The sequence below is a fragment of the Schistocerca serialis genome, chromosome 6 (assembly GCF_023864345.2).
Source record: "Schistocerca serialis cubense isolate TAMUIC-IGC-003099 chromosome 6, iqSchSeri2.2, whole genome shotgun sequence".
Taxonomy (NCBI): Eukaryota; Metazoa; Arthropoda; class Insecta; order Orthoptera; family Acrididae; genus Schistocerca; species Schistocerca serialis.
The window spans coordinates 428645375-428655955 of record NC_064643.1 but is presented as its reverse complement, the minus strand read 5'-3'; the positions used below and the strand labels follow the sequence as shown (position 1 = coordinate 428655955).

Genomic DNA, 10581 nt, shown 5'->3' with positions numbered 1-10581 from the left:
AATGTCATACTTCATAAAATTGTTTACAGACTTCCAGGTCATGTCAGCAGCTAAAATTCTGCATACAGACTTCTTGGAATGTTAACTCACAGTGGTAATTTAAAGCAACTCAGGTTTCGACATGAGAAGTCTGACCATTCCCTTGTAAGTAACACTGTCCGATTATCTTTTAAAACAATGTCATCTTTATCATTAACATTTTTGTTTGTTGTAATAATATCCATCTAAAGGCCTGGATGTTGTGATTGTTAGGATATTTGTTACAGACATTTTAGCATATAACAACTAATGTTAGGGACAGATTACTCACAACACGTTTCAGGAGTCAAGCTCCCATCATCTGGCTGTTAATCCTATACAAACATGTAGTTAAAAAGCACACAAGTTCAAAATAAATGTCCAAATAATTTAATTTGTTTCTGTAATTTGACCCTGTGTGCTTTTGAAGTGCATTATTTTGTAGAACTAAATTAGACAGCCATATAATGGAAATTTGGCTCCCAAAACGTGTTGCTAAAAATTATGTTCATAATATTAGTTGTTATATGATAAATTTTTATAATGATTTTTGTTTATTTTTATTTACTAAATTTCATATTGCTTTTGATTTGTATGATTAACATTAAGCAGTATAACGATAGTTTTTTGTTTAAATAAGTATATCGATTAACTATAGATTGTTTTGCTGACATTTGTTAAAAGTTATCTCGACTTGGTCCATATCACAGGATGTTCTATTCTTTTAATGGGATATATGAAGCACATTGGATGAATAAATACATAGGGGTCCAGAAAAATGTGGACTCTCTTTGATAGTCAATGTTAATGGAAAAAAATAACATACTGTTACAATTCTTGCATTGCAGGGGGGTGGGGGGGGGGGGACAGTTATCAGGCAAGCAAACTTGTTATTCTGTGTAGTGGTAATAGTAGCTTTATTTATCTGTAGACCTCTTTTTACAAGGATATAGGACAGGTCAAAGTATTTACAAATTTAGATCAATTTAAAATAAGCTAATTCGTATACACATATATTTACAGACTTCTAGTTAGAGACAATCATTAGATTTACTCCTGGTATACAATATTTTTTTTTTTACAAATAACTTATTATATAATATAATGCCACATTGTTCACTCATATCCCACTATCAATCACTGCACACACTGTACACACATTATTTTATAACACTTCACACACTACACACACACACACACACACACACACACACACACACACACACACACACACACACAGACTAGTGAACTCTAGATCGTTTTCTGTACCGCAACTTCCCATCTGCTATTCTGAAAAGCTGAGTCAGCATCCCTCCATAATGAGTGAGATGTTGAGCTCAGAAAGAGGAAGAGGTGTTAGTACTGTGCTACACATAGCTTGGGGGTAAGGATTTCTAGAAAGGAAAAAAGGAAGGAAAAAAACATAAAGTGAAGGTGTCATGTGGAATGTTGGGTATTTTATAATAATAATAATAATAATTATTATTTGTATAACATTCTTTATCAAACACCTATTCTGTTTTAGCTAAGTAATCCTTCAATGCATAAAATGTATTGCACAACAGGTACTTCTTAACTGTATTTTTAAGTAAGTGTATGTTGGCAATTTCTTTAATCTCTTTTGGTAATTTTGTAAGTAGGCTGTTTAGGTTTTTTTATTGGTAACGCCAACTCTGTATGAAAATCACTGGCTGTACTGTGTGCAGTCTGTGGCTGCTTTGCATTGTTGTAGTACTCGCCATTGTAGTGTTGGGCAGCGGCAGCTGGATGTGAACAGCGCGTAGCGTTGCGCAGTTGGAGGTGAGCCGCCAGCAGTGGTGGATGTGGGGAGAGAGATGGCGGAGTTTTGAAATTTGTCATGAACTGCTATATTTATATATGATGATATCAAGGTAAATACATTGTTTGTTCTCTATTAATATCTTTCATTTGCTAACTATCCCTATCAGTTAGTGCCTTCCATAGTTTGAATCTTTTATTTAGCTGGCAGTAGTGGCGCTCGCTGTATTGCAGTAGCTTGAGCAGCGAAGATTTTTGTGAGGTAAGTGATTTGTGAAAGGTATAGTTTAATGTTAGTCAGGGCCATTCTTTTGTAGGGAATTTTGAAAGTCAGATTGCGTTGCGCTAACAAAATATTGTGTGTCAGTTTAAGCAGAGTCATGTATAATTGTTGAAAGGGGACGTTTCAATTTATTGTACAGTTTTATTCCTTGGTAGAAAATGCTGTTTTGTGTTTTATGTTTATTTTTTCTTGGTAAATGTAAGTTGAGTCTATCTCTTGTTGCATCATCATGGACAGAGCTGTTTGTGCAGTAATTACCAATGTCATTTTTGATGTGTACAACTGACTGGTAAATGTATTCACATGGAGCAGCCAAAATCCCCAGTGTTCTGAACATAACTTTACAATGAATATTCTTATGCTCTTTTCTGGAGTTTGAAAACTGTGTTCATTTTTTGTTCCCCAAAAAAGACTTCCATAGCTAAGAATTGAGTGTACATATGAATAATATGTAACTAAAAGACACTGCATGTTACACACTGATGATTCTAAGGGCATAATATGCTGATGACATTCTGTTTGCAAGTACTTTTGTGTGTTCACACCACTTCAACTGAGAATCAACATTCATTCCTAGAAATTTTGCATTTGTTACACAGTCTATAGAGGTGCCATCTACATTTAATTTAACATTCTCATTTTTCCTCTTCAAACTGAAATTCGTGGCATTAGTTTTCTTTATGTTCAATGTCAGTTTATTACTTATTGCCAATCATAAACTTCCTTGAGAGTTTAATTTGCTTTCTTGGCAAGGAGTTCTCTTGTTTTCTCACTATAATATTGTTGTCATCAACGAAGACTATTTGTTCACCATGAGTAACACTAGTGGGAAAGTCATTGATGTATATCAGGAACAGTATTGGTCCTAATATACTACCTCGTGGAACCCCTATATTTGTGTATTTTGGTTCTGATATGTGTTTTACTAAATGTTTAGCTCTATTTGAAGTATGTGTTATCTCTACTCTTTGTACCCTATCTGTTAGGTATGATCGAAACCAGTCGTTAGCTACCCCTCTTATTCCTAATGCTTCTAATTTATTTAATAGAATCTTGTGGTCGATTGTATCAAACGCCTTTGAAAGAGCCAAAAATATGCCTGTCACACACTCATCTTTATCAAGGGCATCAAGTACAACTTTTGCGAATTCTGCTATGGCTGACTCTGTAATTTTGCCACTTCAGAAACCAAACTTCGATACGCTTAAAAGATTGTATTTATTCAGGTAATTCATTAATCTGTCTTTCATAATTGCTTCTATTATTTTTGAGAATGCTGACAGCAGGGAAATGGGCTGGTAATTTTCTATGTCTTCTGCATTACATTTCTTAAGTAAAGGTACAACTCTTGCCTGTTTAAACTGCTCTGGAAATCTCCCTGATGTAAGGATTCATTTATTATATTTATTAAGGGGCCTTGTATAATCGCTATGCATTGTTTCAGTACACACATTGGTACTTCATCAAAGTCTACTGACCGACTGACTTTTTATTTTTTAGTTTTTGAATTGTTTTACTAACTTCATTCTCTGTGGTTGGAAGTAACATCATTGTACTTAGTGCAACATTATTTACACGTGTAATATTCGTTTGGGGGAATTTTTGTTGTAACTTCTCTGCAATACTTGAAAAATGCTCGTTTACATAGTTTGCCAACTGCTGTGGATCGTTTATTACTTTTTCCCCCTCCCTTAGCAGTATGCTATTCTGCTTTTATTTGCCTCTCCCTGTTTCCTTTTTTATAACATCCCAAACTGCTTTGCTTTTATTCTCTGCATTATACATTATTTTGTCATTAAATGACTTTTTTTGCAGCAATCAGCACCTTCCTATAGATCTTTTTGTATCTATGATAGAAATTTAAGACTTCTGGATCATTGCGAATCTTTTTCATGGAACTGAGGTGTTATGTGTTTGGGAGGACTTCTTAATACCTGATGTTATCCATCTGTTTTTTGTGAGATGTTGATACAGACATGCATACTTTTGAAAATGCCTTTTCAAAGTCCCTTGTTCAAAGCGACACCCATTAGCAGCCAATCAACGTCGATTCCACTGAACTGTTGACTGAACTACAGCTGTCAGAGTTGAGGCATAGGATGCCTCGATGGTTTCTCGTAGCTCACTCAGTGTAGCTCGTTTCTGTTGATAAACTCCATTTTTCAATGTCCCCCTCAGGTTATTAGTTAAGAGATGTAACGTCTGAAGACCGTGGTGGTACTCAACAGCTCCTGTTTGACGTATCCATCGATGAGATAGATTTTTATACAAGTAGGCTCTGACATCTCTTCGGTAGTGAGGCAGGGCACCATCTTGTTGTAGGCAAAATCTTTCATTAGCAAAACATCTCTGAGATGGCAGATAAAATCGATGTTTGCAGCATATGAAGATACATCCCACTAATTGGGGTAACTTGAAAGAGGAATGAGGCAATCAAACCACGTGATGACACACCACACCACGCATCATGTAGATCAACATGTTTTTCCATGTGAACACGACGATTTTCAGGAGGATAGTATACGCAGTTGTGGCATTTTACAGTACCGTTCGGTTTTAATTGTGCCTCATACGACCAGATAACCATTCCTACAAACTGTTCATCTTCGTGAAACATGCCTTCAAGCCACTCGCAGTAATCCATCCTTCGATCTGTTTCGTCCTCGTTCATAGTGTGCATCGATATTGCAGTGTACACTGTCCACTTCGCAGTCTTCAGAATCTGTTGTACACTTTCACATTCACCCTGCTTGACAGATTTTTGAGGTTCTAATAAAATTTTGCAACACAGCAGTGTTGGAAACTCGACTTGTCGATATTTTTTGGTCTACCAGACCTGAACAGTACCGTTGGCTTCAAATTTATCTCGAATATGATAAATTGTTGTACATGTTGGTGGCTGGTTTCCGTACACAGTATGCCATTGCCATTGTACCTACATCACGTTGTTGTACTTCCAGTACCACTTCAATAGTGTCTTGCGTTGCTCAAATGACGATATTGCTTCAGTCATTGGTGGACTGTCATCTGCTAGAAAACGCGTGCCGAGATCTGTTGAGAAAGCAGTGAACTACGCTACCTCACGAAATTGCGACATGTCATTTTGTTACGAAGAGTGTCTACATTTTTCTGTACCTCCTCTGTGTATGTATGTATGGTCCAGAAGACATGGAGTTTATAACTGCAATACAGTTGTAAATACACAGAATGGCATGTTGTCTTTCCTGAATAATCTCACTATGCCGAGACAGCAATCAACATTTTATTTTTTACTCTGACGTTCACATTCTACGAGCAACTGACGACCCAGTAATACATAGTGAACGATTGACTGACTATTGTAGTATCCGTACTGTATCACTGCAACATGAGATTCCATTAGTTTCTCTTTCCTTATGAACATTGTTTCCACTCTTTAACTAAACCTTTTTAATTTTTGTGTGACACTGAATGACATAAATCATAAAACGACGATAAAACATAGAGTTAAAGATTATCATTCGTATACAAGCCGAGATTTACTACCAACATGTAGAAACAAGAACACTATGATCGCATTATTTGTAAACAAATACTTGCGATTGTAGACTTTTGTGATTTTCTAATATTGAGAAAATTTGGATCACTGATCACTTCAAAGGGACCATGTCACTTCTCATCAAGACTTCTTGTCCTTAAGCAAATGTTCTCTGATTTCCTGTCAGCATGTTTCACTGTCTGTTTATTTGGATTACAGCGAAGATAAACTACGCAGTGGCTGATGTTTTTCTTTCATTTTCTTGATATCTCTCATATATTGTACATGTAGTTCCTTTTTCTGAGAGCTATGTGAAAACGAGGCCAGGGCACAATGACGCTGGTCACGACCTGCTTCGATACGCCTTTGGTAGGCTTGAGTTTCATCTTTGCAGATTCCGTTTGGAAAGCAAAGATCGAAATAATTTACATCTTTGGTAAACGGAAAAAAAGATACTTGGAAAATGAATTTATTTTTATGTATGACATTTTGCTGTTGTTTAATGTATCAATGTTGTAGCACAGACAGTTATGGAAAGTGAAATTGTGGCGAACCTTCGTTATGTAGTTCTGTTTGGAATGGAGTATCGTACGAAGTTACACAAGATTTTTATTGTGTTACGACGAGAACAGCTGTCATTTTTGTAATGACGGTTGTGGGCAGGAGCAGTTATTTTGTTTCAAGAACGGACAGTTACTTTCGAGACGTTAGTTTATTTTCCAGGTGCCAGTGGTTTGTGACTTACTGTGATCGATGTCAAGTACGCAGTTCTTAAAATAAGGTGTGATGTTTTTTAGTGAAGTGTTTAGTGTAGAATGAATGTTATTGAGGTTATGACGCTGAGAAGGCGCACGAAATCAGTAAAACGAAAGAACAGCGAAAGACAGCAGTGCATGTCTTGGATAACACCCTGCAACCAGAGACAAGTGGTGTAAGAAAAGGCTCTTTATTTATGAAAGGAACGACAGCTGTTTAAGGTTAGTGTTGAAGCACAAAACTTCGGAAATTTTGCACATTTTATGTTTTGTATCAGCAGCAGCATTTCTTCCGTATGATAGATTGTAAATTTGTTTGCCGATACATTTACGTTGCAGATAGAGAAATGTTGCGGACAAGCACGAGCTAAATGTTAACTTACACGTTGTGCGTCTAATTTTTCCAGCGCAGTTAACACAGAGATGTTTTACTAAACACAGACGCTCATTCCGTTTTGTATATCACGACGGCGTGAAATGAATTCAATATAAAAGTAGTAGTGTTCTAGGGATGAGATTTGGCGAACGTCCTGTAGGGCCTTTACGTTGGAGGGGAGAATAATACACGATGGTTACTGCGTATATCTCTTACTTTTTGCCCTGTGTTAATCAGATTGTATTTTCCCGTCTGCAGTTAACCAGCAGCTCTATCCTCTTACCATCCATGTGTAATTTTATTATGCCTTAAGCGTTTTCACAAACTGCTTATGAAAGACCGCAGCAGTGTTAAAGCCTGGAACTTAAACCTCATTTGCTGTTGTTCAGTATTGGCTATTTATAAATCCTAGTGTGTGTTTATGATTTGAAGTTGTAGTCAAATATTGCATTGTATTCCCAAGATATTGTGTGGTTATATTTCAAAACTAAAATTTTAAGTGAACTTGTATTCCTTTTTCCGTCTTGATGTCTGTCTGTTTGCAGTGTCGGGCAGTCAGAATGGTCAAAAGTGAAGCACTATTCGGTTCCAGAGTTTGTTGTAGGCCCAATAACTTAGCGATCCTTGAAAATCAAGAAAATCTTTTTGTGGGTAGGAGACATCAAATCAGCCTCTTTCAGATTACATTATCCATAACTACATGACTGGTCTTGTGTTTAAGCCAAGAAGAAAGCAAGGTCTTTCTTAAAGAATTTGGCACTAATTATGCTAAATAAATCTAGATCTTTTATTTAAATTTTGTTGAATTAACAGCATTAAAAATTATAAATCATAGAAGGTGAAATGTTTATAACTATAAATTACACTAAACCTCAGGCTGCAAAACTAGCAATAAGATTGCACTTACCAGTAATTTTGCGCTGACACTTCTGAAGAAATTTCATGCATGTTTTTCAGGGTTTTAGCCAAGAGGCAAGTATTTTTTTTTGATAATCCAGATTTCCTGTGTATAGCTCTGTACATGTTTAATAATGTCCCCCATGTCATTTGAATATGTCTAAAGAAATTAATATTGAGAGATTTAAATAGGTTTTTTTGGAGTTGGTGGCATGGTAGTAAATTCTGTATCATAAACACTACAGAGGCCGAGAACTACTTGACTGTTGTAAGATAGGAAACATAGGAAACCGTCTGTAGAAGAACACTTGACATGTTGGAGGGAAGATGAATTCAAACCATTTTGTAAATGTTGCCATATCAATCCAGTTATGTTCAGTATAACTATTGGACATCAGCATGACAGTATGGTTAGTTGCAGTAAGGACAGCCTTTGGGGCCATTTAGTATTGTGAACTTTTGAATATGCTCATCTCTGTATGTCACATAGGGAGGGATCAGATAACCAGCAGCTGTCCCACAAATTGTGATTTATTTATTTATTTGTTTTTCATGTTCATTCTTTGGTCACTGTGTTGAGTGATATTGGGTACATCAATACACTTTCAGTTGCTCAATTACAAATTGAGCACACACATAATTTTAAAATAGACACATAATAATTAATGAAAACACAACCAGATAAAAAATTTGTTACTAATCTAATTCACTGGATGTGGTCACCCAGTTTCACTTTCTGCTGCGATAATTCACTGTTGTTGAAACATATGAACAATGTCAGATCAATGTTTCATTGACACAGTATATGTAGTGCATTTAAAAGTGTACTAGTAATACTGGGCAAGCCAAATGAAATAATACAGTATTCTGTGAACATTTTATATATCATGTATATAGCCTATGATTTTACTTTTATCCTATGAGCAATGGGTTGCATGTAATCTAACAACCATCAGTTTACTGACCAGTGTAAGTTTTATGGATGGTTAATATAGTAGAATGAATGAAAGTACACATTGTAGAATAATGACATAAATGAATTTCATTTTATGATCATCTTTTAAGTTAAAATACAAAATTGTGACTTCATGACAAAAGTAAAAGTATCACATTTTTTCTTTTAAGAGTGTTTGTACCCAACTGGTTTCTTCTACTCTTTCAGTATAAGATGCCTTTAAGACTTCATTTATTTTATAAAAAGTTTATTCCATAAGGAATGGTTTTAGTTCCCTTTTGAATACCTGTACGCTTTTAATTGAGGAGCTTTTCTTCAAAAGCTGATAAATGGTCAATTGTTAAAGATTTAGGTTTTTGCCTGTACAAATCAAGCTTGTTGACATGCATGTCGTGTTGAAATGGTTGTGTCAAAAGCAGATGTTTGCTGCTGTTGTAGGTAAACACAAACTGTGCTCTCCTTCTGATGGACCTGAAGGAAGAGTAACAGTTTAGGACTTCACTGTCAGTGATAATGGGAAAGAGTTGCCTGTAACAGTGTTACTCAATGTAATTCGTACTGTGAACTTTGCAACTAGGTTATGTAAAAGCTGTAAATGCTCTGAGACTGCTATTTATAATGTCTTTGTAGACAAATTTAGGGAAACAATGTTACAAAACCAGTAGTAAATTGGTCATTTGGTCATGACATGCAGCATGTTATGTTAAATGTTGAAACTTGTCAGGATATAAAATCTATTAAAGATGAGTACAGGAGGATGATAAATCAGTCAGAAATCGAGAATTTTTTAAGATAACTCATACACATGAATGGGATAGGTGGTGACAATACTTCTGACTGAAATGGAAAATAGAAGAACATTAATTAATAAAGTTACTTTCACATTTGAAAATAGTTGCCTGCTAAACGTAACTCAAATCAGACATAAGTCTAAAAATAAATCATGGATTACACAAGGAATAAGCCTATTGTACAGGACAAAAAGAAAACTATCTATTATCTAGAAACAGCTCTGATGTTATCATTGTAATGCATTACAAAGACAACTGCAAAATATTGACGCAAGTAATCCAGAAATCTAAGCAGCCTCATTATGAGAAAAAGATAATTACTTTGGGCAACATAATAAGAACCTTGTGGGGTATAGTGAAAACAGAGACAAGTGGGACCTGAAAGGGAGAGGAACAGATAGCTTTAAAAATAAATGAGGCATTGGTAATAAGTGCATGTAGTGTTACAGAGCTCTTAAACAAGTAGGCCTACTTTGTTTCTGTTGCTGGCAGCCTGGGGTTTTCAGGTTCAGTAAACAGTGCAATGGAATGTTTGAGACCAATGTCTTGTAACTAACTTAAGTGAAATGGAAATGACACTCACTTCTACCAAAGAAGTAGCATCCATGATAAAGTCCTTAAAATCAAAATGGATTCAACTGGTTATGATAGCTTATCAACAAAGTTAGTCAAACAGTGTTCATGTGAGTTGAGTTCTATCTTAAGTTATTTGTGTAATCAATCTCTTATCAGCAGAACATTTCCAGACTGGTTAAAATATGTTGAAGCTAAGCCTCTTTACAAGAAGGGGGATAGAGAAATGGCATCAAACATCCCTTTTGCTGGATTTTTCAAAAATATATGAAAAGGTTGTATTCAAGTGTCTTCTTAACCATCTGACTCCAAATAATATGTTGCCCAAGTCAAAGTTTGGGTTCCTTAAGGATTCCAATACAGAGAATGCTATTTACACGTACAGTGAGAATTTACTTAATTCATTAGATAATAAATTAGAGTCTATTGGCATTTTCTGTGTCTTGTCAAAAGCCTTTGACTGTGTGAATCACAGCATTCTGTTAAGGGGACATTCTCATGAAAATGACTAAAAATTTGAAAAAAGTTTTCTTGATCCATAGAAAAGAGCATTTCATGCTGATATAAAAAATGTATAGTTTATGGGTATTATCATTTTCCGTTCGTTCTAAAATTGAGGTTGAACATAATGTTGCAC

General features: G+C 35.5%; 1 protein-coding gene across 1 annotated transcript in view; it reads left to right on the top strand.

The window, feature by feature from the left end:
- The first annotated feature begins 6045 nt into the window (after positions 1-6045).
- Positions 6046-10581, top strand: part of LOC126483709 (rho-associated protein kinase 2) — a 205789-nt gene continuing 201253 nt past the window's right edge. The window contains exon 1 of the mRNA XM_050106802.1: positions 6046-6574. The gene's annotated coding sequence lies outside the window, so the exon portion shown is untranslated. The remainder of the gene's footprint in view (positions 6575-10581) is intronic.